The sequence below is a fragment of the Chlorocebus sabaeus genome, chromosome 3 (assembly GCF_047675955.1).
Source record: "Chlorocebus sabaeus isolate Y175 chromosome 3, mChlSab1.0.hap1, whole genome shotgun sequence".
NCBI lineage: Eukaryota > Metazoa > Chordata > Mammalia > Primates > Cercopithecidae > Chlorocebus > Chlorocebus sabaeus.
This window is the reverse complement of record NC_132906.1, coordinates 7,342,968-7,370,738: the sequence shown is the minus strand read 5'-3', so window position 1 is coordinate 7,370,738 and position 27,771 is coordinate 7,342,968. Positions and strand designations below refer to the sequence as shown.

At 40.7% G+C, this 27,771-nt stretch overlaps 1 protein-coding gene across 4 annotated transcripts in view; it reads right to left on the bottom strand.

The window, feature by feature from the left end:
- Positions 1-27,771, bottom strand: part of PAN3 (poly(A) specific ribonuclease subunit PAN3) — a 157,124-nt gene that overhangs the window by 123,212 nt on the left and 6,141 nt on the right. The window lies entirely within an intron of this gene.

Genomic DNA, 27,771 nt, shown 5'->3' with positions numbered 1-27,771 from the left:
AAAGTCTCAAATCTGTCACACTTATTTTTATTTACCAGTTTATAAAAGGCAGGATCAAATAAAATTGGCTTGGCTCTAGAAATCTGTTAAACAGTGCTCAAGCTAATTACTTCCCACAGAAATAATTTATTTTCTATGAATCACCAAATAGCCCCCAGACACTTATGATTAAGTTTCTACCACCTGCATTTCCAGTTTCCTCATCAAATTTTCTTTCTTCAACTCAGTAAAAGGACAACAATTTCTCCTGTGAACTACTGGATGGTAAACATAAGCAATTTTCTCAAGACGGTTTCTCACAACACATCTTTTGAAACAAACCAGCAGACTCACACTAACTCAAAATTCAGGGGTAAAAAATTCTGCAGAGGTAGCAATAGGATGGAATTCAGGAATACTGACAGTTCTTTTTAGAGTTTAGGGTAGGACGATACTGAAGGACTCTAAAACTATTAGGGCAATCAACAGGACACTGTGTCTTAGATGTTACTTCCTAATAAGTACTTAGCATGCAGCTATTTTCTGATCTGCCAGTTTAACAATAAGATGGGCTGCAAGTAGGCTTGCTCTTCTCCAGGCAGTCATTGAGAAACCCCCTTCAACCCCAGTAAGAAGCAAACTACAAAAATGTGGATAGAAGGGATGTTGGGTCTCTTTGGAAAACAATGAGGTAATTTTTATTTTCTTCTTTTTTAAATTTATTTCCCAAAACATCCATAATGAAAATGTACTGCATTTACAATTATAAAAAGTTTATTTTAATGGTTCATATCTTTTAGTGATTACAACTTCAGGATATGGCTGAAGAATATCATCAGAAACACCTAAATATTTATATATAAAAAAGTTCATCTTTAACAAGGAATTAGAAACAATGTGAAATGGGAAAAAACAAAGAACTATTTATTATTTGAAGAATGTAAACCCTTTTAATATCAGGCCCAGAGAGGTATTAAAATGAGACAGCAGTCACAGCCTACTCCCCACTTTGAGCTACGTGCTCATCTCTTGAAACTCCCTGCTATTGCCAAAAGTAGCTATAAATTAACCTAATAATGCCACATTGGACACTGTAACCATCACCCTATAGCTTAACAATGTATAGCTGAATCAATGTTAATTTCTGTAAGCCAATGAGAATTCCTACACTTTCACTCCCTGTCCCCCTATTCTACCTTTAAAAATCCACTACAGCTAATCATATTAGAGGATATATTCGGGGCAACTTGAGTCTGTGCTCCTGGGTTGCAATCCTCAAGTTTGGCCCAAATAAACTCTCTACTTTTCTTCTGTTTTTGTAGAGATGAGATTTTGTTATGATCCTCAGGCTGGTCTCGAACTCCTGCCCTCAAGTGATCCTCTCATCTCGGCCTCTTTAAGTATTGGGATTACAGGGCCACTGTGCCTGGCTGACTCTCTATTTATATTAATTTTGCCTTAGCTTCTTCCTTGTAGGTCGACATGTCTAACAACAGAAGAATGATTAAGTAAATCTACTGAACAACTACCATGAAATAATGTAAAGTCATGGTAATTAATGTCCAGGATATGTTTAAAATATTTCAGCAAAATAGAACTAAAATAGAAGGACAGACAACGTAAGACTGGGAAAATATCAATCATTGTTGAAGCTGGGTGACAGGGATGACACTATCCTCTCTACTTTTACCAAAGTTTAAAATTGTCCGTAATAAACTGCTACACAAAATGATAATAAAGACTAAATAATTGTATGTCTGTCACACTGTGAAAAAAACACATATTTCTTTTGTCTTCATCTATAGTTCCTGGCATAGAGCTCCTAGAAAAACTTGTTTCCTAAATGATAGGTGCTAGGAGAATCTTTGTTCAAATACTTGGTGCTGGGAGCATCTTTGGTTCAAATTTTTGGTCTTTGACCTCAGTTCTTAACACAGACTTCCTAAATCCCTTGGAATTTCCAGGGTGATAGGAGTATCTTTTGTTCTAATGAGGTGACTTTTGTTAGGTACCTAGATGGGAGCTGGTCACCAGAAAGACCGAGCCCTGATTACAAGTCTGGAACTTTCAGCCCTACCCAACCATCTTCCAGTGAGGAGAGAGTGGCTACAGGTTGAGTTTCCCTTGCCTGTGAGATGATTTTTCCTTTGCCTGTGAGATGAAGCATCCATAAAAATCTCTCAACTGTGAGGTTCAGGGAGCTTGTGGGTCGGTGAACACATTTATGAGCCAGGAGGGTGGCACACCCCAACTCCACAGAGAAAAAAGATCCTTGTTCTATCTACTTTTTCATCTGACTGTTCATCTGTATCCTTTGTAATAAACCAGTCAAGCAAGTGTTTCCCTGAGTTCCATGAGCCATCATGGCAAATTATCAAACCTGAGGAGGGGTCATGGGAACTCCCAATTTGTAGCCAAGTCGGATAGAAGTGTGTATAATCTGGGGACCCGCTACATGTCACTGGTATCTGAAGTGGAGAGCACTCTTGTGTGACTGAGCTTTTAACCTCTGGAGTCTGCACTAACTCCAGGTAGTGTCATAATTGAATTGTAGGACGCCCAGGTGGTAACCAGAGAATTGGAGAATTGGCTGGTGTGGGAAAAAAACTCCACACATCTGGTGTCAAAAGTGTTGTGTGAGAATGTAGTAGAGAGAAAATAGGAGCAAGTTTTGTTCCTTTCTAGTGTAATAACCATTTACAATGTGAAGTGAAAGGGGAACACATTTTTATTTGAGGGTAATTATGTGTGCTTACACATACACAGAAAAAAATGACTAAATATGTCAAAATGTTAACAATTTTGTGTCACGTGGCTGGTTAGAAGAAAGACATTCGGCCAGGCGTGGTGGCTCACGCCTGTAATCCCAGCACTTTGGGAGGCCAAGGTGGGCAGATCGCCTGAGGTCGGGAGTTTGAGACCAGCCTGACCAACATGGAGAAACTCCGTCTCTGCTAAAAATACAAAATTAGCCAAGCACGATGGCACATGCCTATAGTCCCACCTACTTGGGAGGCTGAGGCAGGAGAATCGCTTAAACCTGGGAGGCAGAGGTTGTGGTGAGCCAAGATCGCACCATTACACTCCAGCCCGGGCAACAAGAGAGAAACTCCATCTCAAAAAAAACGGAAAAAAAAAATAAAGACGTTCGTCTTTTATGACTTTCTTTATAATGTAGTTATTTCCACAATGATGAGGAGGATGATGATGACAGAGCAATCCATAAGGGGAGAGGTTCCTCTATTCTCTAGGGCATCTACTCTTCACATTTTCCTAATAAAATAGAATGGTTACTCCAAAATAGAGTACAATTCTAGAGTCAAATTGTTTTCTAATATAGCATTTTTATTTCAAATGCTTTTCACTTCAAAGGTTTTTATTATATTTTTAAATTTCAAATCCAATTTTCTTTTTTTTCACGTTTTGTACAAGCCAATAGAACAATTACTGAACATGCCAAGAATTCAAATATCTACGGTCAATATCTTGTCTTAGTAGAATTTTTAAGTTCCTCAAAAGCAAGGTCCACTGCACATAAACGAAATGAAATATTGGTAAAATTAATGAATCAGAGGACAATAAAACCAAATTTCCCATCTTATAATAACACCTTATCATTAAGAAATAGAATTTGTCCCAATAAACACACAAATTTCTGGTAGTGATTTTCACTATGTTAACACTGGTATATATTCCTTTCAGATACACAACTTTGATAGAAGAAGCCTTATGCTCCCTAGCAGAGGAAACACCTGACTGGACTTAACCAAAAACAGGGGTAGGTGGCAAGGGAGTGCTGACATAGCCAGTAATCAACGATTAAAATCATTATTATTATTATTATCATCATTATTATTATTTGAGATGGAGTCTTGCTCTGTCACCCAGGCTGGAGGGTAGTGGCGTCATCTCGGCTCACTGCAACCTCCGCCTCCTGGGTTCAAGCGACTCTCCTGCCTCAGCCTCCCAAGTAGCTGGGATTACAGGTGCCCCCCATCACGCCCAGCTAGTTTTTGTATTTTTAGTAGAGATGGGGTTTCACCATCTTGACCAGGCTGGTCTCAAACTTCTGACCTCATGATCCACCCACCTCAGCCTCCCAAAGTGCTGGGATTACAGGCATGAGCCATTGCGCCCGGCCTAAAATTATTATTTTTTAAAGTAAACATTCCACACACACATACATCTACATTTGACTTTTCTTGTTTTGGAAGGGAGAAAAGAGGAATAGATACTTGGAGTGCAGTTAGGAAAAAATCACTAACCAATGATACATTATTCCATCCTATATAGATCATAAATATATTAATTTAATTACCAAGAACAGGCACATATCCAACCTACTTCATCAGGTGTTCAAAGAGAAAATACAGCTGGGAACGGTGGCTCACCGTGTAATCCTAACACTTTGGGAGGCCAAGGCAGGCAGATTACCTGAGCTCAGGAGTTCGTCTGAGACCAGCCTGGCCAACATGGTGAAACCCCATCTCTACTAAAAATAAAAAACTTAGCCGGGCATGGTGGTGGGCGCCTGTAATAACAGCTACTTGGGAGGCTGAGGCAAGAGAATCGCTTGAACCTGGGAGGCAGAGGTTGCAGTGAGCCAAGACCGCGCCACTGCACTCCAGCCTGGGCAACAAAAGCGAGACTCCATCTCAAAAAAAATATAAAAACAAACAAAAAAAATGAGAAAATGCATGTAGAATACTTTTAAATTTAAATTACTTAAGTGTAAGATATGTGAGTGACCTTAATTACCGAGAATAGATCATCAGGAATTTTTCAGTCCTTCAATCCTTTATTTTTGCAAGCCACTTTAAGTAAATCTTAACACTATTTCCATGGACTAATAGTTTGCAAGTCACTTTTTTGTTTTTGTTTTGTTTTGTTTTGTTTTTTTGAGACAGAGTCTCGTCTCTCTGTCGCCCAGGCTGGAAGAGTGGCATGATCTTGACTCACTGCAAGCTCCGCCTCCCGGGTTCACGTGATTCTCCTGCCTCAGCCTCCCAAGTAGCTGAGACTACAGGTGCCCACCACCATGCCCAGGTAATTTTTTTGTATTTTTAGTAGAGACGGGGTTTCACCATGTTAGCCAGGATGGTCTCCTGACCTCATGATCTGCCCTCCTCAGCCTCCCAAAGTGCTGGGATTACAGGTGTGAGCCACGGTGCCCAGCCACAATACACCTTTTAGACAAGAGTCTCACTCTGTTGCCCAGGTTGGAATGCAGTGGCAACCTCCGCCTCCTGGGTTCAAGCAATTCTCCTGCCTCAGCCTCCCAAGTAACTGGGATTACAGGCATGCTCCACCCGACTCAGCCTCCCAAAGTGCTAGGATTATAGGTGTGAGCTACCTCACCTGGCCTAAAGATCAAATTTACAATCAAAACGGAAGCAGGACTGGCTAGGTTGTAAAGATTAAAAATGGGTATTAGGCCGGGCGCAACGGCTCACACCTGTAATCCCAACACTTTAGGAGGCCGAGGCAGGCGGATCACCTGAGGTCAGGAGTTTGAGACCAGCCTGGCCAACATAGTTGAAACCCCATCTCTACTAAAAATACAAACATTAGCCAGGCATGGTGGCAGGTGCCTGTAGTCCCAGCTACTAGAGAGGCTGAGGCAGGAGAATCGCTTGAACCCGGTAAGTGGAGGTTGCAGCGAGCTGAGATTGTGCCACTGCACTCCAGCCTGGGCAACAGAGTCTGTCTCAAAATAAAAAACACGGAGTGATATTGGAAGAGAATACCACAAGCATGACCAAGTGACCTTTTGATAAGGAGATTGCCCAGAGCCTGGGCAACATACGAGGCCCCATCTCTTTAAAAAAAAAAAAAAAAATTAAGATTAAAAAAATAAATAAAAGGAGATTCAGATAGATACAAGGAAGCAGCTGATATTCATCAAGAAAATGGAAGAATGAACCCAAAGACATTTCAGATACATCCAAGGTTGCTACTCCTCACCAAAGGACCACAATGGCAGAGCCTTGAGTACAAAACTGTTTTCTAGGGAGAGGCCCAGCTGCCCAGGGTTGCCTCACATCTCTGCTCCCCTTATTCCCAAGCAAGGCTCCCTGACTACCCCCACTGTGACTCAAGTGAGGCCAGGTACAGCTCAGGCCTCCACTCTGGAGGGCAAATGTAGGCACAAGGGGTAAACCTTGATGATGCCCACATGGTGCTAACTCTTCAGGAGTGCAGTACACTCATAGGCATGGCTATCCCCACTTAGATTTCAAAGGATTCCTCAGAAAGCCTCAGGGGCTAGACAGAGAACTGCCATAGGGGCAGGCTGTAGCAGAGAGCTTTTACCAGGGTTATGTCTAGTGAAGTTGTGAAGCCGAGGCTGCCCCCAACACCTCAGAACTGTGCAGCCACCAGCATGCAACACCAGCCCAGGAGAGCCAGAGGCATCAGACTCCAACCTGTGAGAGTTGCATTAGGGCTTGCCCCAGATGAAGTCAGAAGGGCGGGGTTCCCTGAAGCCTTCAGGACCCACCCCAGTCCCAGTGTGTCCAGAAGGCAAGAAGAGGAGTTAAACAAGATTATTCTCAGGCATCCAGATTTAATGTTGTTTGGCTTTCTGGGTTTTGGGCTTTCTTGGGACCTGCTATCCCTTTCTTCTTTCCAATTTCTCCCTTTCTGAATGGAAGTATCTATCCTGTATCTGTCCTACCATTGTATTTTAGAAGAGCGTAACTTGTCTGATTTCACAGGCTCATAGCTGGAGAGCAATTTGCCTTAGGATGAATACCTTGAGTCTCACCCACACCTAATTTAGATGAGACTCTGGACTTTGGACTTTTGAATTGGCGCTGCAAGATTTTTGATACTATTGGGATAGAATTTTGCATGTGACAAAGACAAGGATTTAAGGGGTCATGGGCAGAATGCTATGGTCTGAACGTCCCTCCCACCCCCTGCAAAATTCATGTGTTGAAACTTATCATTGTGGCAGTAATAAGAATTGGGGCCTTTAGATGGTGATTAAGTCATGAGGGTGGAGCACGCCATGATGCTAATGGAATTAGCACCCTTATGAAGCACAAGGAAATTGTTAGACCCTTCCCCCATGTGAGCACATGGCAACACAGGACCATCTTGAAGCATAGACAGCAGCCCTCATCAGACACCAAACCAACCCGCATCTTGATCTTGGACTTCCCAGCTTCCAGAACTCTGAGAAATAAATTTCTATTCTATAAAAAGTACTCAGTCTCCAATATTTTGTTAATAGTTGCAGAAATGAACTAAGACACTATAGAATAACAACAAATTGAACAATCATTATTGTTGATATGAATCTACATCTGAATAACAACTGTGGCAAAGTTGATTTTTTTTTTTTTTTACGGTTAAGCAAAGTGTGATTCAGAGATTATAGCTTGCCTAAAGTCACAACACTAGTAAATGGTACACCTGGGACATAAAAGTAATCTTGCTACTATATTGAACAGCCTTTCAAATTTTTAAAAGAAATGGGGCCAGGCACAGTGGCTCATGTCTGTAATCCTAGCACTTTCGGGGAGGCTAAAGTGGAATTATCACTTGAGCCCAGGAATTCAGGACCACCCTGAGCAACATAGCAAGATCCCCATCTCTACCAAAAAAAAAAAAAAAAGAAAATACAAGTATAAATCAAGAGACAAAATTTCAAACTTTGGACCAAAGGATCCTATACCTAACGAATCAGAACTTCGGCCGGGCACACCGGCTCACGCCTGTAATCCCAGCACTTTGGGAGGCTGGGGCAGGAGGATCACGAGGTCAGGAGTTCGAGACCAGCCTGACCAACATGGTGAAATCCCGTCTCTACTAAAAATACAACAATTAGCCAGGCATGGTGGTGCGTGCCTGTAGTCCCAGCTACTCAGGAGGCTGAGGCAGGAGAATCGCTTGAACCTGAGAGGAAGAGGTTGCAGTTAGCTGAGATTGCACCACTGCACTCCAGCCTGGCAACAGAGTGAGACTCGGTCTAAAAAAAAAAAAAGGAAGAACTTCTGCATCTGTCAGCAGTCACCCCACAACTATTAACAGATAAATGTACACAATAATAACCTACTTTTTAAAAACTACAATCTTGCAGCTGAATTTTCTTCTTCACACTTAAACCTCTCTTAATGAATTGAGTCTAACTCTCCAAAAACATCATACTAGAGCAGTGTTACTCAAAAGGTCTTCACTTTGGGAGGCTGAGACGGGCGGATCACGAGGTCAGGAGATTGAGACCATCCTAGCTAACCCAGTGAAACCCCGTCTCTACTAAAAAATACAAAAAAAAACCAAAAAAACTAGCCAGGCAAGGTGGCGGGCGCCTGTAGTCCCAGCTACTCGGGAGGCTGAGGCAGGAGAATGGCATAAATCCGGGAGGTGGAGCTTGCAGTGAGCTGAGATCTGGCCACTGCACTCCAGCCTGGGCGACAGAGCAAGACTCCATCTCAAAAAGAAAAAAAAAAGGTCTTCAATGGTCAAGAAGCTTGAAAAATTCTGGGGGAAAATGAGTAAAAACAAGTAAACCCCCATTTCCTTACTCTACACCTTCCCAGGACGTGTGTATACAATGTGAATTGTGACAATCCAAAAAGAAGACAGAGTACTTCCCAAATTTATTTGACTAGGGAACCCTTTCCACATGGAGCATCTTGAGAGACAAGAGTTCCATCATAGAAGACACTTTCCAAAAAGTACCCATCTACAAGTGCTGAGTAGGGCATTACGGAGAAGATGCTGGCGATGCTCACGCTAAAGGATGAAATCCGAACTTCTTAGTCTGACATTAGCATATCCTCAACAGTTTGTCCTCAACTATCATGCTAATACTTCCTAAAAGATGCTGAGTTTGAGTCTCAGTTCTGCCATTTACTAGCCACAAAGTCTTGGGCAAAATGCTTGTAAAATGCAGATTATGCCATCAATTATAAAATGAAAATAATATCATCTACCTAGAAAACATCAATTAAGTTATGAAAAACAATAAATATCTTCAAGTTCTTTAAAAAAAACTGTACAACTCTATACAGTACTGAAAATAATTGAATTGTACTTACAATAGGTGAATTTAATAGCATGTAAATTATATTTCAATAGATTGTTTTCGTTTTTTTGAGACAGCTCTGTTGCCCAGGCTGGAGTGCAGTGGCGCAATCTTAACGCACTGCAATCTCTGCCTCCTGGGCTGAAGCAAGAAATCCTCCCACCTCAGCCTCCCGAGTAGCTGGGACTACAGGCGCACACCACTAGGCCTGGCCAATAAAACTTTTTATTTAATTAGTAGAGGAAAAGGGGGATTATTCAGTAAATGGACTTAAGACAACTGAGTATCCATCTAGGGAAAAAACTGAATACCTTACACCAATATTTACAAAAGATTAAAGATCATGGCGTAAAGTAATAAAAGTATACATCTACCATAAGATCTTTACAAGAACCATATAATGACTGAACTTTCTCCTCCAGTCACAATGATATACTCATTATATGCTTAAAATCTCCCACACTTTACCATCTAGAGTATAATCAATTTCTAATATACATACTCAAGACTCAGGTATGATGAGAAAGAAAAAATACTTGGGAGTTACACATTGAGTTTGAATCCTACTTGTGCCATTTACATACTATATGAGCATGAGCAAGTAACTGTAAATTTCATTTCTTCACCTGAAAAAAGAGGTTAAATATCATCTCACTCATAGGGTTGCAGTGTGGAATCAAGTGAAAGAATCTATGTAAAGTATCTAGCATCTTTTCCCACAGGTCTTCATAAACATTATTTTTTAATTCCCCCTTCTCCAGAAAGTATTCCCCAATTATTCCAAGTTGTTAAAAACTTTACCTCTTAATATACTATTTATATCATTCATTTGACAAAAAAAAAAACTTCCTTTTGACTTTTTATTGCTGTCTTCAACTACAATATTTAAACCTTTAAATTTTCACATATTTCTGTACTATCTACTAATCTAAATTATCTGAGCTTTGTTTTGTTTTGAATTTATTTTGTATTTTTTTTTTGAAGAGACAGGGTCTCATTATGTTGCCCAGGCTGGTCTCGAACTCCTGGGCTAAGGAAGTTAAGGCTGCAGTGAGCTGTCATCATACCACTGCACTACAGCCTGCGTGACAGAGTGAGACACTGTGTCAAAAAACTTTCTGGGCTCAAGTGATCCTCCTGCCTTGGCTTCCCACAGTGCTGAGATTACAGGTGTAAGCCACTGTACTCAGCCTTATATTATCTGTAACTACACTTTATGTATCTGTAATTATGCACACCTTTCACTTTTTGGTATTCCTTAATCTAATAGCACATTTTTGTTAGGTTATTTTTTTTAAGTTTGGTGGCAAGAAGTTGTTATTTTTGAGAAACAGTCTCCCTCTGTTGCCCAGGCTGGAGTGCAGTGGCATAATCAGCTCACCGCAGCCTCAAACTCCTGAACTCCAGCAATCCTCCCTCCACCGCCCCTCAAATTACCGGGACTACAGGCGTGAGTCACTGAGCCCAGCCTAGCACATTTGTACAAACATTTATTTTCAATGAAATGTTTTGTTTTTTTGAGGTGGAATCTCACTCTGTTACCCAGGCTGGAGTGCAGTGGCGCGATCTCAGCTCACCGCAACCTCCATCTCCCGGGTTCAAGCGATTCTTGTGAGTAGCTGGGACTACAGGTGTGCGCCACCACGCCCATATAATTTTTTGTATTTTTAGTAGAGGTGGGGTTTCGCTATGTTGCCCAGGCTGGTCTCAAACTAGTGAGCTCATGCGATTCACCTGCCTCGGCCTCCCAAAGAGATGGGATTACAGGAATGAGCCATGGCACCCGGCCGATTGCCTCTACTTTTCCAGTGAGGAAACTGAGACCTCAGAGATGCCAGATGACAGTACAGTGGGTGCAGGCCCAAGAAACGGGCTCCTCTACCCCCTCAGCAGATACTCACACCATCCTTTTCTTTATTGGATTGTGGAATGAGCATAGACTTTTAACAAATACTAACCATGAGGTCTGTTTCAGCCAGTTGTCAACTACTAATCTTCAACAGTATATTTAAGTCTCAGTTTCTTCCTCCGTAACACTAAAATGGTAGCATCTACTTTCCAAGGTTGTTGTGATTATAATTCTGTATACTGGCATGCCCAGTTGATATTAGGTGCCAAACCCACTTATTTATTTGCAAAAAGTAGCCTGCTTTTTCTGATGAAACACTAACATGCTCTTTGTAATAGAGTATTAGGAAAAACTTTCTATGTAGGTTTTTCTCTTTTTAATTTTAAAATAAATGATAAAAAAGGTAAGCTAGAATATTTTACACATCTGTTATAAAACCCACAGAAGCTGTAAGAAAAGACTCAAATCCAAAGCAGGTGGACAAGACATACTGTCTGTTCGAAGAGCTGGAATTCCCTTGAAAGTTCACAAACTAAGAAAAAGTCAAAAAGAACTGTCAGAAAATAGCAATTAATGACTATAAACACTATGCTTCCTGCCCTTATGATAAAGCTTCTGTGGAGAGTCATAAAGAGAACAAGTTCAAATTCTCAATTCCCTACCTAACTTCGAAGCTCTATAAGGCATTTTAGGTTACTATCTCATTTGTTTAACCACACAACTGTTAGAAGTTCAAAGGTCCTCCCAACCCCCACCACATTCCTATGTTGAAGTCTTAATCCCCTGTACCTTGGAATGTGACCTCATTGGAATATAGAGTCACCGCAGATATAATTAAAGATGAGGTCATTAGGGCAGCCCTAATCCAATATGACTGGTGACATTATGGAAAAAGGAAATTTGAACACAGATGCACACAAAGGGAAAACATCAAGTAAAGATGAAAGGAGTGACTAGGAAGATGTTTCTACAAGCCAAGAAATGTCCAAGATTGTAAGCAAACGAAAAGCTAAGGGGAGAGACATGGAATAGATGATCCTCCACAGCCTTCAGAAGAAGGCAATCCAGCCAACACCTTGATCTTAGACTTTCAGCCTCCAAACCTGAGACAATAAATGTCTGTTGTGTAAGCTCCCCGCCCCCGAAAACATACAACAGAGCCATATAATAAAAGATTAAATATAGGTCAAACTAAAAATACAGGTTAATAAAAATATTTCAGTCAAACATTAAGCTCAGACGTTTTGAAATAGCCAAGATAAAAAAAGAGAAAACAGAAGTTTAAAAATTGCTTGCTTAGTAAAATAACAAATACCAATTTGTTTGAGCAAAAACCATTTTTCCTAATACTAAACTCTTTGAAGAAATTATTACAAGGATTTTTCCATAAAGAACATTGAACACCATGACATCTTCAAGACAACTGAAAGATTTCTTGAAACACTTTTTATATTCATTCTCAATAGAAGTACAGAAAAGAATATTATGCCACAACTGAAGTGAGGTAATTCCATAAAGAACTAACAATATAGCTCAAGTACTTAACTTTCCAGCAATCTAAATACATCAATCTCTCCCTCTTAAACTTTCATCCATTTGCTGTGAAACATTCAATTCTAGTTATGATAGATTAGACAGACAGATAAAATAATGTCAAGCATTACTTATTGACAGGTTTATATGCACAATCCCAACAGTTCTTTAAGATATATATGGTTATTTCTCATTTTAGTGACAGTACCAGAGTTGAGATTTAAAACCTTGTCTTATTTCAAACATTTCAAAAATCACTACACTACATTCATCTCACTCAACCCTAATCTCTTAACTCACATTTCCAACTGCCTATTACTAAAAGTCTCTAAGACATGTGACAAGTACTTTAAAACTAAAAACTTAGTTATCTTTGCCTCCTTTCTCTCCCTTATGCATCCCAGGTAGCTGCTTCACCAAATCTCTCTAAAATGTGCCCCCCTTTAATTCATTTCCACTGCCCTAAACTATGTCCTCAGCGTTACTCCCTTTAACTATAGTAAAGACTGTTCCAAATGATTTCCCCATGTCCATCCTTAGAAGTCAAAGGCCTACTATAGTTATCTTTTTAAAATAAAGAGTAAATAAAGCCGGGTACGGTGGCTCATGCCTGTAATCCCAGCACTTTGGGAGGGGGCCACGGGTGGATTACCCAAGGTCAGAAGTTTGAGACCAGCCTGGCCAACATAGTGAAACGCCATCTCTAACAAAAATACAGTAATTGGCCAGGCGCGGTGGCATACGCCTGTAATCCCAGCTATTTGGGAGGGAGGCTGAGTGAGGCAGGAGAATCACTTGAACCCAGGAGGCAGAGGTTGCAGTGAGCCGAGATCACACTGCTACACTCCAGCCTGTGCGATACAGCAAAAGCTGTCTCAAAAATAAAAAATATAAAAAAAAAAAACCTTTTATTTCAGTTTCAGGGGTATACATGCAGGTTTCTTATGTGGGTAAATTACATATGGTGGGGGTTTGGTATACAGATTATTTTGTTACCCTGGTAATATGTACAGTACCCAATGGGTACTTTTCCCTTCCTCACCCTCCTCCTACTCTCCCTGCTCAAGAAGGCTCCAGTATTGGCCGGGCGTGGTGGTTCACACCTATAATCCCAGCACCTTGGGAGGCTGAGGCAGGAGGATCACCTGAGGTCAGGAGTTCAAGACCAGCCTGACCAACATGGTGAAACCCCATCTCTGCGAAAAATACAAAATTATCCAGGTGTGATGGTGCATGCCTGTAATCCCAGCTACTAAGAAGACTGAGGCAGGAGAATCGCTTGAACCGGGGAGGCAGAGGTTGCAGTGAGACGAGATTGTGCCATTGCACTCTAGCCTGGGCAACAACAGCAAAACTCCATCTCAAAAAAAAAAGAGAAGGCTCCGGTGTCTATTGTTCCCTTCTTTGTGTCTATGTATACTCAATGTTTAGTTCCCACTTATAAGTGAGAACATGTGGTATTTGGTTTTCTGCTCCTGCGTTAGTTCATCTAGGATAATGGCCTCCAGCTCCAACCATGTTGCTGCAAAGGACATTATCTTGTTCTTTTTTATGGCTGTGCAGTAGTCCATGGTGTATATGCCCCAAATTTTCTTTATCTGGTCTACCATTGATGGGCATCTAGGTCACTTCCATGTCTTTGCTATTGTGAAGAGTGCTGCAACGAACATATTCATGCATATGTCTTTATGACAGAACAACGTATATTCCTTTGGGTATATACCCAAAATGAAATTGCTGGGTCAAATGGTAATTCTAAGTTCTTTGAGAAATCAGGAAACTGTTTTCCCCACCAGTAGTGTATACATGTTCCCTATTCTCTGCAACCTCACCTGTATCTGTTATTTTTTTAATAATAGTTATTCTGACTGGTATGAGATGGTATCTCAATGTGGTTTTCATTTACATTTCTCCATTTCTCTAACGATTAGTGACGCTAAGCATTTTTTTCTTTTTCTTTTTCTTTTTTTTTTTTTTTTTGAGATGGACTCTCGCTCTGTCACCCAGACTGCAGTGCAGTGGTGTGATCTCCACTCACTACAAGGTCTGCCTCCTAGGTTCACGCCATTCTCCTGCCTCAGCCTCCTGAGTAGCTGGGACTACAGGCGACCACCACCACGCCTGGCTAATTTTTTGTGTATTTAGTAGAGATGGGTTTTCACCGTGTTAGTCAGGATGGTCTTAATCTCCTGACCTTGTGATCCACCCTCCTCAGCCTCCCAAAGTGCTGGAATTACAGGTGTGAGCCACCACGCCCAGCCAACGTTCAGCATTTTTTCATATGCTCATTGGCTGAGTGTATGTCTTCTTCTGAAAAGCATCTATTCATGTCCTTTGCCCAGTTTTTAACGGAGTTAATTTTGCTTGTTAATTTGTTTAAGTTCCTTACAGATTCTGGGTATCAGACCTTTGTCAGATGCACCATTTACAAATATTTTATCCTATTCTGTGGGTTGTCTGTTTACTCTGTTGATAATTTCTTTTGCTGTGCAGAAGCTCTTTAGTTTAATTGGGTCTCATTTGTCAATTTTTTGTTGTTGTCGCAATTGCTTTTGGCATCTTCATGAAATCTTTGCCAGGGCCTATGTCCAGAATGGTATTTCCTAGGTTTTCTTCAAGGGTTTTTATAGTTTTCAGTTTTACATTTAAGTCTTTAATCCACCATGAGTTAATTTTTTTGTATATGATGTAACAAAGGTGTCCAGTTTCAGTCTTCTATATATGGCTAGCCAGTTATCTCAGCACCATTTTCTGAACAGGAAGTCCTTTCCCCATTGCTCGTTTTCGTCAACTCCGTGGAAGATCAGATGGTTGTAGGTGTGAGGCTTTATTTCTGGGCTCTCTATTCTGTTCCATTGGTCTGTGTCACTGTTTTTGTACCAGTACCGTGCTGTTTTGATTACTACAGCCTTGAAGTATGGTTTGAAATCAGGTAATGCGATGCTCTGCTCTTTTTGCGTAGGATTGCTTTCGCTATTCAGGCTGTTTTTTGGTTCCATATGAATTTCAGAACGGTCTTTTCTAATTCTGTGAAGAGTGTCATTGGCAGGTTGATAGGAATAGCATCGAATGTTTACGTTGTTTTGGGCAGTATGACCATTTTAACAATATTGATTCTTCCTATCCATGAGCATGGAATGTTTTTCCATCTGTTTGTGTCATCTCTGATTTCTTTTAGCAGTGTTTTCTAATTCTCACTGTAGAGCTCTTTCACCTCCCTGGTTAGCTGTATTCCTAGGTATTTTATTTTTCATAGTTATTGTGAATAGGATTGCATTCTTGATTTGGCACTCAGCTTGGAAGCTGCTGGTGTATAGATATGCTACAGATTTTTATACATCGATTTTGTATCCTGAAACTTTGCTGAAGTTGTTTGTCAGACTCAGGTGCTTCTGGGCAGAGGCTATGAGGTTTTCTAGGTATAAAATCATATCATATACAGAGGTAGTCTGAATTCCTCTCTTCTTATTTGGATGCCTTTTATTTCTTTCTCTTGCCTGATTGCTCTTGCTAGGACTTCTAGCACTATGTTGAATAGCAGTGTTGAGAGTAGGCATCCTTGTCTTGTTCCAGTTCTCAAGCTTTTGCCCATTCAGTATGATGCTGGCTGTGGGTTTGTCATACATGGCTCTCATTATTTTGAAGTGTGTCCCTTCAATGTCTAGTTTGTTGAGGGTTTTTAACATGAAAGGATGTTGAATTTTATTGAAAACCTTTTCTATATATATTGAGATGATAATACGGTTGTTTTTAGCTCTGTTTATGTGACAGGTAACATTTATTGATTTGTGTATGCCCAACCAGTCTTGCAACTCAGGGGTAAAGCCTACTTGATCATGGTGAATTAACCTTTTTTTTTTTTTTTTTTTTTGACAGGGTCTCACTCTGTTGCCCAGGTTGGAGTACCACGGCCCAATCTCAGCTCACTGCAACCTCTGCCTCCCAGGCCCAAGTCATCCCTCCACCTCAGCCTCCCAAGTAGCTGGAACTACAGGCGTGTGCCACCACACCCAGCTAATTTTTTTAATTTTTTGGTAGACATAGAGACTCACCATGTTACACAGGCTGGTCTTGAACTCCTGGCCTCAAGCAATCTACCTGCCTTGGCTACCAACATGCTGAGACTACAGGCCTAAGCTACTGCTCCTGGCCTGGTGGATTAGTTTTCTGCTATGCTGCTGGATTCAGTTTGCTAGTATTTTGTTGAAGATTGTTGCATCTATGTTCATCAAGGATATTGGCCTGAAGTTTTTGTTTTGTTGAGTCTCTGCCAGGTTTTGATATCAGGATGACGCTGGTCATTGAACAAGATAGGGAGGAATTCCCTCCTCTTCCATTTTTTTGAATAGTTTCAGTAGGAATTGTACCAGCTCTTTATATTAATACGTATACTATACTAGTAAGTGATTTTGAATCCATTTGGTCCTGGGCTTTTTCTGGTTGGTAGGTTTTTGGTTACTGATTCAATTTCAGAATTCGTTATTGCTCTGTTCAGGGTCTCAATTCCTCTCTGGTTCAATCTTAGGAGGTATGTTTCCAGGAACGTATCCATCTCTTGTAGGTTTTCTACCCTACATGCATACAGGTGTTCTAAATAGTCTCTGAGGGTTTCCTGTATTTCTGTGGGGTAGGTGGTAATGTTCCCTTTGTCATTTCTGTGTTTATTTGGATCTTCTTTTTTCTGTATTAGTCTAGTTAGCAGTCTAGCAATCTTATTTATTCTATTAAATAACCACTTCTGTTTTCACTGATCTTTTGTATGGTTTCCTGCATCTCAATTTTATTCAGTTCAGCTCTGATTTTGGTTATTTTTTGTCTTCTGCCAGCTTTGGGGGGTGGTAAAACATGGATCTTATCATATCACTTACTAGTATAACCTAGAAGGGCCTTCGCAATGTGGCCACAGTTTATTATCTGGTACCACTCTCCATAACTGGTCTATTCTCTCACCACATCAGATGACTACAAAACTATGAATAGTGCTTCCTCTCAAAACCTGTGTCTTCTCTCATCTGCCTAGAATGCCCTTTTCTACCAGGTATGTATGCCTCAAACATCTTTTGAAAAATACTTCAAATATCACCCACCTCTCAAGATATCGCTGAATAGAGTTTGTTATACATTTTATGTACGTGTGTGTGTATATATGAGATGTGTATATATATCATACTATGTCACAATTTATAATGTCAAACTCCTTTATTAATCTATGCACTCACAAATGACCAGGGCCACGTCTGATACATCTTTGCTTTTTATTTATTTATTTATTTATTTATTTTTTGAGAGGGAGTCTCACTCTGTTGCCCAGGCTGGAGTGCAGTGGCGCCATCTCAGCTCACTGCAGCCTCCACCTCCCGGGCTCATGCAAATCTCCTTCCTCAGCCTCCTGAGTAGCTGAGACTACAGACACATGCTACTACGCCTGGCTAATTTTTTTGTATTTTTGGTAGAGACGGGGTTTCACTATGTTGGCCAGGCTGGTCTCAAACTCCTGACCTCAAGTCCCCCGAAGTGCTGGGATTACAGGTATGAGCCACTGAGCCTGGTCTGATACACCTTTGTATTCCCCAATATCTATATGATACCTAGCACAGAAATGTTCAACATATGTTTAATAATTAAATTACGTTCTCTAGTCAGTGCCCAGAGAACACATATACTATGTCATTTAGTGAACAGTGAGTTACCTGCAGAGATATCAGACCTCCAGGGAGGAAAGTTAACATTGTTTTAAAAACTGCAAAGTCAAGCCAGGTGTGGTGGCTCACACCTGTAATCCTAGCACTTTGGGAGGCTAAAGTGGGTGGATCACCTGAGGTCAGGAGTTCAAGACCAGCCTGGCTAACATGGCGAAACTCTGTCTCTACTAAAAATACAAAAAATTAGCTGAGCGTGGCGGCAGGCACCTGTAATCCCAGTTACTTGGGAGGCTGAGGCGGGAGACTCGCTTGAACCCTAGAGGCAGAGGTTGCAGCAAGCCAAAATCGCGCCATTGTACTCCAGCCTGGGCGACAAGAGCGAAATTCTGTCTCTAAATAAATAAATAAATAAATAATACAAACTGCTAAGTCTATCTGGCAAACTGGCTCTTAAGGAAGTTGTCATACTTGTCAACACTAAGATAGCCACAGCAATGCCTATAGTAAGAAAAAAAAAATCCTGAAACAGAAATTTTAGATGAATCAAGTAGCTTAACGACAAGTACCCAGCTGAGATCCAACTGTTTCACTGGAGTGTATACAGTACACTGTTTTGACCTGAACATGTTTATGATATACATTATTACTTAGCCTCTTCAATCAGAAAAGAACTGCAGTGCAGTAAGACTCTGGTAAAAACAGCTGATTCTGGGGAGGACTGCAATACTACAGGCATTCCAAGATGAACTTGCTACAAACTTGAACATCAACAACTAAATAAATTGGGCTCTTGGGTGAAGCTATTTAGTATCATCAATCTGAATGCTCACTGAAAAATAAAAAGCAGTTTTAGTTTGACATCTATGCCAAGATAATTACTATTTTCTACACAATCAAAAGCTGCCAATAAAGCAATAAATGGCCTAAAAAGTTTTCCGTTATTGTTTTCTCAGTAATGTGGCTAGGAATAACAGAGAAAATTTTATTTCTAAAACCAGCTTACTTGTCATATAAAGCATCAGTTTAAGATCATCCAAATCCATGGATGAGCTCAGAAGGCTAATGCGGAATTTTGGAGAAACTAGCAAACCACATGCATTTCCAATTATTTTGCTAAATCTTGTAGTATCCTAGCTTCTGGAGGGTTGGGTTTGGGTTCGTCTTTTGTATGTGTGTATGTTAGTTATCTTTACTGATTCTTTTTCTGATTATAAAAGACTTGAGGAAAAAAGATCCAGAAATGTAGAAATCAAAGTTTCCCATCATGCCACCACAGAAATACTAACATTAACAACTCAGTGCTGTCTCTAGATCTTTTCTTCTTACATATCTTTTTAAAGTGTATTACGGCCAGGCACGGCAGCTCACACCTGTAATTCCAGCACTTTGGGAGGCCGAGGTGGGAGGATAACAAGGTCAAGAGATCGAGACCATCCTGGCCAACATGGTGAAACCCCGTCTCTACTAAAAAAATATAAAAATTTGCCAGGCATGGGGGCGGTGCCTGTAATTTACCCAGCTACTCAGGAGGCTGAGGCAGGGCAATCGCTTGAACCCACCAGGATGCAGAGGCTGCAGTGAGCTGAGATCACGCCATTGCACTCCAGCCTGGCAACACAACGAGACCCCATCACAAAAAAAAAAAAAAAAAAAGGGCGTATTACACATACTGTTTTATAACTTCTTCTTCCTATTTAGTAATATAGTTTAAGCATCTTGTCTGTATATAAAATTCTTGCTTGTTTTTCCTGCTGTATGATATCCCGCTATATGGATAACACCCTTATTAACGGGAATTTCACTATTTTCAACTTTTCACTACCTCAGATCAGCTGCCGTGAATAACTCTGTACATATATCCTGTGTTTCCATAGAACGAGTCTAACAATTGTGCCAAAGGATGTGGACGTCTTAAATTTTAATGAATACTGACCTCTAAAAGTGTCACACCAGAGTGTCTTTCCCCCCAGGTACCAACACAAACACTAGGTATCAGCAATCTTTGTGCTCTTACCAACTTGAAAGGTAAAAGATACATAAATAAGTAAATGACAGTTTTAATTTTATTTTATTCACTTGTTAGGAACTTTTATATACCTACTGGCCATTTGTATTTCTTCTGTAAACTGCCAGAGTTTTCTGAAAGGCTATTTTTCTTTTTTTTTTTTTTTTTGAGACGGAGTCTTGCTCTGTCTCCCAGGCTGGAGTGCAGTGGCCAGATCTCAGCTCACTGCAAGCTCCGCCTCCCGGGTTTACGCCATTCTCCTGCCTCAGCCTCCGGAGTAGCTGGGACTACAGGCGCCTGCCACCTCGCCTGGCTAGTTTTTTGTATTTTTTAGTAGAGACAGGGTTTCACCGCGTTAGCCAGGATGGTCTCGATCTCCTGACCTTGTGATCCGCCTGTCTCGGCCTCCCAAAGGGCTGGGATTACAGGCTTGAGCCACCGCGCTGGCCGGGCTGTCATTTTTTTAAACAGGACATTTATTTTTAGCTCCATGCTAACCAACCATGTAAGGGTAGCTAATTAGAATAATCTAGCCAAGACTGAATGTTCATCTCACAAAAGGACTCAATTTAAAAAAAAAAAAAAAAAGACATATAGTTTTTTGGTTCTTGTTTTTTTTTGATGCAGTTTCGCTCTTGTTGACCAAGCTGGAGTGCAATGGCGCCATCTTGGCTCACTGCAACTTCCACCTCCTGGGTTCAAGCGATTCTCTTGCCTCAGCCTCCTGAGTAGCTGGATTACAGACGCCCACCCTCACGTCCAGCTAATTTTTGTGTTTTTAGTAAAGACAGGGTTTCACCAGGTTGGCCAGGTTGGTCTGAAACTCCTGACCTAAGGCGACCCACCCCCCTCACCCTTCCAAAGTACTGGGATTACAGGCATGAGCCACAGTGCCCAGCCTCTGACTTCAATTTCTTAAGGTTATACAGCAAGGGATAGAGAGAGGATTTTTAATTGTTTGCTTATTAAAACCAGTCTTTTTTTAAGTGCTAGTTTTAACCTGTCAAATGAAAACAGTATCTATCTCACGAAATAGTTATTAAATGTGATGGGACAGTGTATGCAAATATACATATGGCATGACTGGCACATACGTAGAACCCGAATGTTACTTACCTATTCTTTCTTTCTCCTGGGAAAAAGAAAATAGCCTACTGATTTATCAATAGATTTGTGTTTCCCAAATTCTTATAGAAGCTATATTCCTTGGCGAATTCATACCGTTCCCTGACTTTAAATGCCATGTATACACTGAAGACTTGAAGTTTATCATCTCCAGTCCTAATCTCTCTCGAGAACTCCAGGCTCCTATCTACGTACCTCCTCAAAATCTCCATTTGAATGGCTAATATATCTCTCAAAGTAACATATCCAAAACCAAACTCCTGATCTGCTCTCCCATATTTGCTCTGTCTGCAGCCTTCCTCATCTCAGCTGGCATCAAGTCCATCCATAACCTTCCACTCTTGAAACCAAACCTTAACTCCTCTCTCCAATGCCCTACATTCAATGTGAAATTATACTGGTTCTACCTGGAAAACACATCTAAAATCTGACTAGTTCTTGCCACGTTCACTGCTGTAACCTGCCTAAACCACCATCATCTCTTATTGGATTATTGCAAATAATCTCCTAAATTCTCTCCTACCCTCTTACCACAGAACTTTTTTTTTTTTTTTTTTTTTTTTTTGAGACGGTGTCTGGCTCTGTCACCCAGGCCGGAGTGCAGTGGCATAATTTCGGCTCACTCAAGCTCCGCCTCCCAGGTTCATGCCATTCTCCCGCCTCAGCCTCCCGAGTAGCTGGGACTACAGGTGCCCGCCACCACACCCAGCTAATTTTTTGTATTTTTAGTAGAGACAGGGTTTCACTATGTTAGCCAGGATGGTCTCGATCTCCTCATCTCGTGATCTGCCCGCCTCAGCCTCCCAAAGTGCTGGGATTACAGGCGTGAGCCACTGCGCCCAGCCCACAGAACTCTTTTAAAACCTTAGATCCTACCACTCCTTTTGACACAAAATAAAAGCAAAAATCCTAATTCTTCCCTGTTCCTCACTCCACACCAACCTGTTAGCCCTATCACTCTGCCTGAGATACTCTTTCTCCTGATGACTGGCTTGGCTATCATTCTCCAGTCTACACTCAAGTTTCGACCACAATGAGGTTTACCTTGATATCCCTATTTCATTCTGTAACAACCCTATTCCTACACTCCCATTGCCTCTTACTCTATTACTTACCCTTTTGTTTTCAGTAGGACTTGTCATCTTTTATCATACTATACAATTACTGCAGTTATATTTATAAATACAGTCTGCCTTACCCATTAAAATGTAAGGTCCACAAAGGAAGGGATTTTTCTTTAATCTATTTTGTTCACTAAGATATCCTAAGAACCTAAAACACTACCTAACAGAGTAAACACTCAATAAATGTTCTTTAACCAATTAAATGAATTAATCTCCATTAATTATTAGCCCAAATTACACTAAGCTGAATGTTTGTCATAATCTAAGTTTTTCAAAGATATTACCTACATACATTAAATCTTTTTTTTTTTTTTTTTTTGTGAGACGCTGTCTCGCTCTGTCACCCAGGCTGGAGGGCAGTGGTGTGATTTCGGCTCACTGCCAGCTCCGCCTCCCAGGTTCACGTCATTCTCCTGCCTCAGCCTCCCAAGTAGCTGCGACTACAGGTGCCCACCACCATGCCCGGCTAATTTTTTGTATTTTTAGTAGAGACAGGGTTTCCCCCTGTTAGCCAGGATGGTCTTGATCTCCTGACCTCGTGATCTGCCCACCTCGGGCTCCCAAAGTGCTGGGATTACAGGCATGAGTCACAGCGCCCAGCCCACATTAAATCTTTTTATAATATATATCATATCTGAGGACCTTGCTAAAAATTTTCTTTAAATGCTGCCTTATTAATTTTTCAAAGTTCTGGGAGTAGGCAGAAGATTCCCTGTCCCATCATGTATCAACGGGGCTCTGCCTCAGAGATAGCTGACATACTGCCCCAGCATCTATGAACCATAAAAACTGACATGGAATTTAAAAGGCCTCTTTCCATTTTGTCCTTCTTCACCGTGATCTCATCTCTCAATGAAGTATACCATCAAATTCAGGAACATCAGTATTACAGCAGAGTAAACTTAGAAATAGAGGAGTAAATTAAGAAAGTTAAAATAAAGATATATAAAGTCCTTTCCAGCTTTTTCCAACTATATAATTGCTCTATCTGATACTTCTAAAAGCAGCATAAGGTATCTATATAAAGAATGTAGGCTTGGCATGGTGGCTTATGCCTGTAATCCCAGCACAACACTTTGGCAGACTGAGGTGAAAGGTTCACTTGAGGCCAGGAGTTCAAGACCAGTCTGGGCAACATAGCAAGACCCTGTCTCTACAGAAAATTTAAAAAAATTAGCCAGGTGTGGTTGCGTGTCCCTGTAGACTTAACTACTAAGGAGGCTGAGGCAAGAGGATAACTTGAGCCCAGGAGTTCAAGGGTGCGTGCAGTAAGCTACGAGCGTGCCACTGCACTATAGCCTGGGTGACAGAGCAAGACCTCTAAAAAACAAAGCAAAACAAACAAAACATGAATGTAGATCAACTAGTAAATAATCAGTAACAACATAATTTTATTACATACACAAATGAAACTTTCCAGCGACTAGTAGGCTACTTACAAATATCAACTTATGGTATCAAAGATGTGATTTATATAACTATCTCTAGTTATGTTAGCCATTGAGGAGAAAAATTTTACTGGGGCAGATACAAATGAATATTTCAAGTATCTTATTTTCAACCAATGGTATATAAATACAGTGGGTTTTTTTTTTTTTCTTTTTTTTGGAGACAGGGTCTTGCTGGAGAGCAGTGGCGTGATCACAGCTCACTGCATCCTCTGTCTCCCAGGTCTCCTGGGTTCGAGCAATCCTCTCACATCAGCCTCCTGAATAGCTGGGACTACAGGTGCACCACCAAGCATCGCTAATTTTTTTTTATTTTTAGTAGAAACAGAGTCTCACTACATTGCCCAGGCTGGTCTCGAACTTCTGAGCTCAAGCAATCTTCCTGTCTCAGCCTTCCAAATTACTGGGATTACAGGTATGAGTCACACAGTGACTTGTTTAATATATCAAGTGTGAACCAGATTACTGAAGACTCTATATGCTCCTTAAGTATATATCACATATTTGTGTAAATGTATATGTAAATAAATATACATAATACATTAAAACATAACTTTGTGCCAACATTTGTAATAGCAAGACTATAAACAGCTGAAATATACATTATAAAGAATCTAATAATATAAACATATAATGGAATATTTACACAGCCATGAGAAAGAATAAGGTAGATTTCTATGTGTGAATGTGGAACAAACTACAAGATAAGCCATTAGGTAAGAAAATTCAAAGTGCATAAGGCTTCCATGTGTGCACTCATGCACATGTGTATATATGTGTGTTAATGTGTTAGATGTAGAGAAATATAAACATATGACTAATAGTACAGGCAAAGAATATTTGTCAGTGGCTACCCCAAATAAGCTAGAAAGAGTGACTGTCTTTGGGAAGCAGGAATCAGGTAACTGGGAGGGAAGGAGGCTGTTTTTCACTGTGTACCCTTTTGTGCTATTTAAATGTTTAACTTGTGCATGTATTACATTTCTAATTCCAAAAACAAGAAACTGTTCTTATTTTTCTGACACTGCCATTTTTTTAATATTAAAAATGTATAACCAGGCATGGTGGTACATGCCTGTAGTCCCAGCTACTCAGTGGACTGAGGCAAGAGAATTGCTAGGGCCCAGGAGTTCAAGGCTGCAGTGAGCTATGATTGTACCACAGCACTCCAGCCTGGGCAAATGAGCACGACCCCATCTCTAAACACACACACACGCTATAATTTAAAACTGCTTTAGGCAGGGTGTGGTGGTTCACGTCTTTAATTCCAACATTCTCAGAGGTCAAGACAAGAGGATCACTTGAGCCCAGGAGTTAGAGAACAGCCTGGGAAACACAGGGAGACCTCACCTCTACAGAAAATTTTAAAATGAGCTGGGCACAGTGGCTCATGCCTATAGTCTCAGCTACTTGGGAGGCTGAGGTAGAATTGCTTGAGCCCAGCAGGTTGAGACTGCTAAGAGCTGTGATCACACCACTGCACTCCAGCATGGGAAACAGAACAAGACTTTGTTTCAAAAAGAAAAGAGAAAAAAAAAAAAAAAACAGCTTTAGAAAAAACAGGAACAGTATCTTTATTTTTTTACAGAAAAAGCAAGAGAGATAATGCCAAAAGAGACATCAGAAAAGACAAAGCTTTTTTCAGGGAAGAGGGCTATTACCTACATGCCAACTGACTCAGCCAGGATTAGTGAGATCAGCACACCCTTACTTACACAGACAATTCCAAACTGACTATGATAGTTTGACTTTATGATGATGTGAAAAATGATATGAATTCAGTAGAAACCATACTTCAAATTTTGAGGTTTAACGTTTTCCCAGGTTAGTGATCCCTGGTATCATACTCTGTCACAAAGTTGCACTATGGCAGCAGGCTACAGCTCCCAGTGAATCACTCAATTAGGAGGGTAAACAATTGATACAGTATACTGTGCTGTCAGGTAATTTTGCCCAACTGTAGCTAGTGTAAGTAGTCTGAGCATATTTAAAGTAGGCTAGGCTAAGCTATGATGTTCGACAGGTTAGGTGAATTAAATGCATTTTCAACTTAACAATAGCTTCTACTTTACAAGGGTTTTATTGGTATGTAACTATTTTAAGTCGAAAGTACTGTTATGTCAAAAATGCATTTAATGCCTGAATAAACTCATCCTAAAGTCAAAAACTGGAAGTCGAATCACTGTAAATCTAGATGTTCCTTGACTTATGGATGGGGCTACATTCTGACAAATGAATTACAAATTCAAAATGGAGACCATCTGCAAAGAAATGTATTTTCACACAGACCAAATGACTAGCCAAAGGCTAGTTTTATTTTGTAAGTCACCACAATAAAATGAAAATTTCGGTCCAGTGCTAAGTCCTGAAATGAGACACAAACATATATTGATTTGTTAGTAACAATATTTTAGTCGATAACAGACCAAATGTATGACAGTAATCACATAAAAATGTAACACTGTATTTTTACTGTACCTTTTCTATTTTTTTCTTTTTTCTTTTTTTCTTGAGACAGAGTCCTGCTTTGTCACCAGGCTGGAGTGCAGTGGCATGATCTCGGGTTGCTCCAACCCTGCAACCTCCGCCTCCTGGGATCAAGCAATTCTTCCTGCCTCAGCCTCCCGAGTAGCTGGGACTACAGGCGTGGGCCACCACGTCCAGCTAATTTTTTGTATTTTTAGTAGAGACAGGCTTTCTCTCCACGTTGGCCAGATGGTCTCTATCTCTTGACCTCGTGATCCGCCTGCCTCGGCCTCCCAAAGTATTGGGATTACAGGTGTGAGCCACCGCGCCTGGCCTGTTTAAATGTTTTAATACACAAATAGTTACCTCTGTATTACCACTGCCTAAAGTATTCAGTACAGTAACAGGCTGTACGAGTTTGTGGCCTAGAAGCAACAGGTTATATACCATATCACTAGCATGCAGTAGGCTATACCACCTAGGTTTGGGTGCTCACATACCTAGATAATATAGCCAGGAGAGAGCCCTCACCAGGAACCCAACTCCTCATCTGGGACTCTGAAAGTCTGAGAAAACACATTTCTGTTGTTTAAACCACCTAGCCACTCAAGTTCCTAGATCTATGTGGGGAGGAGTGGGGGGGGGTTAACCACCCAGCCTATGATATTTTATTTTAGCAACCCAAGCTAATACGAGAGAGAGAGAGAGAGAGAGAGAGAGAGAGAGAGAGAGAGAGAGAGAGAGAGGAGAGGGGAGAGGGGAGAGAGAGAGAAAGATAGAGAAATATATATAGGTAAATATATATTTTAATATATATACTAGATATATGTCTACACCATACAATGTGTAGGAAAGATCTAAACACACAGACTATTAATAACGATTAATCCTGGGCAATAAGGAGACTGATTTATTTTGACTTTATACAATTCTATTCCAATGTAAATTTTTACCAAAAAAAGTGTACCTTTCATCATTTAAAAACTCAGGGCCAGGCACGGTGGCTCACATCTGCAATCCCAGCACTTTGGGAGGCTGAGGTAGGTGGATCACTTGAAGTTAGGGGTTCGAGACCAGCCTGGCCAACATGACAAAACCCTCATCTCTACTAAAAATATAAAAATTAGCTGGGCGTGGTGGCACAAGCCTGTAATCCCAGCTACTCAGGAGGCTGAGATATGAGTATTGAGAATCACTTGAACCTGGGAGGTGGAGGCTGCAGTGTGCCAAAATTGTGCCAATGCACTCCAGCCCAGGTGACAGAGCGAGAGACTCCGTCTCAAAAAAAAAAACTTACCGAAACCAAATATTACCTTATAGATATTTATAGCCTCACTAGAATATAAACTCCATTAGAGCTGAATTATGTTTTTTGTTGTTGTTGTTGTTCCTATCACCTAAATCAGAGCCTACCACCTTGGAAGCAGAATATTAGATGAGTGAAATGAATATATAGTCTTTCTGATATACTTAGTGTATTATTCCAATAAAAATGTTTAAACCTAGGCCAGCTATCCTAATGGCAAATTACCAGTACTCACTTTTCTGTCACTTAGTATAGGTTTG